General features: G+C 42.1%; 1 pseudogene; it reads left to right on the forward strand.

Annotated features, from left to right (window-relative positions):
• Positions 1-513: 513 nt before the first annotated feature.
• LOC112855755 (cysteine and glycine-rich protein 2 pseudogene) lies at positions 514-1,376 on the forward strand (annotated as a pseudogene).
• Positions 1,377-1,774: the final 398 nt, after the last annotated feature.

Genomic DNA, 1,774 nt, shown 5'->3' on the forward strand with positions numbered 1-1,774 from the left:
TTATTTATTTTTTTAAAACTTTATTTATTTATTTATTTATTTATTTATTTATTTATTTAGAGCGAGCACAATGAGGGAGAGGCAGAGAGTGAGGGAAAGAGAAAGAATTCCAAGCCAGAAGCTCTGACTGTGAGCCTGATGCAGGGCTCGAACTCACACACCGTGAGATCATGACCTCATCTGAAATCAACCGTCTGATGCTTAACCAACTGAGGTACCCAGGTGCCCCCCAAAATAACTGGTGCTTTTTAAAGCACCAATATCCAACAATTGAATATAGAAATTAATCAGTATTGAGATAATACAGAAATATTAGGAACATGTAAAAACATAAAGGCTCGGTGAAACAGCTGTGCAGAGATCCAAACTTGTAAAGACTTTCCTGGGTTCCCTGACTCCACAGATGCTCCTTCTCCCCTGCCTCCCTAGCTACCCTCTGTGGTGTGTGGTCCTACCTCCAACTCAAATGCTTGTCTAGGGAGCTGGAACCAAATGTGGGACTCTGTAGAAAAGGTACAGGGTGATGGGAGAAGCTTCCACGGCTGCTGCCTTCTGTGCATGGATTGCAGGAAAAAATTAGATGGCACAGGAGCAGTGATGCACGATGCAGAGATCTACTTGCAAATCTTGCTATGGAAAGGATGGGCCGAAAGGCTATGGTTACAGCAGGGGCACTGGTACACTCAACATGGATAGAGGGGAGAGGCTGGTGGGCACCAAAACCAAGTATGTTCAACCTCACATGACCACAGTCAATTTAGGAATGTCTGACAACTTTTTATTTTATTTTTTAAAAATATTTATTTATTTTTGAGAGAGAGGGTGAGGGAGGGACAGAGAGAGGGAGGCACAGAATGCGAAGCAGGCTCCAGGGTCTGAGCTGTCAGCACAGAGCCCGATGTGGGGCTCGAACTCACGAACTGTGAGATCATGACCCCAGCTGAATCAGATGCTCAGCCTACTGAGCCACCCAGGTGCCCCAGAAATGTCTGACGCTTCTAAATTTGCTCAGAAATACAGAGGTACCGAGAAGTGTTCCAGATGTGGGGATTCTGTATATGCTGCTGAGAATATAACTGGAGCTGGAAAACCCTAGCACAGAAACTGTTTCCTATGTGCCAAGTGTGGGAAGGGTCTTGAATCAGCAACTCTAAGAAAGAAGATGAGACCTATTGTAAAGGATACCATGCAAAGAACTTTAGGCCCGAGAGACAGGCTCTGGCCAAGGAACAGAACCCTTGTTCATGCTCACTAAAGGTGTAAACCCAGAACTAAGATCATGCACTGGTCTAACTACATGCACTGATCTGCGTGATCTAACCACTGTAAAATTCTATGAGCACATAAGTACTATCATCCTGTCCATGGATGGGTGACTGACCAGCAGGAGGAGGACACTACATCCTTTTGCCTGATTCATCAGTATTTTCAAGAACCATTTCTTTTACATTTGAAACAAAAGTTCAGCTTGAAAATAAAAAGCACCACGTAATATTTACAATTCAAACATAATATTTCAAAAGCATTTCAGTTAATATGAAAGAAATACAGTGTGCGACAACTTTTATTCCATGAAGTTTCAACCTTATTTGCGTTGCTTTGTAATTGGGAAAAGATCCTAAATTTTGTTAAAACTTTTCACATCATTTTATGGCTTAATTTTCCTGTCCACCTTTTTAAATACATGTAGGCTATAAAAGGTACCCAAACAAGTCTACAGATTTTCTGAGAGGTCAAAAGCTGAGTTTGAGGAGTCCTCACAGATTGTAATTGT

Source organism: Puma concolor, chromosome B3 (assembly GCF_028749965.1).
Source record: "Puma concolor isolate L17-30 chromosome B3, mPumCon1.1.hap2, whole genome shotgun sequence".
Lineage (NCBI taxonomy): Eukaryota > Metazoa > Chordata > Mammalia > Carnivora > Felidae > Puma > Puma concolor.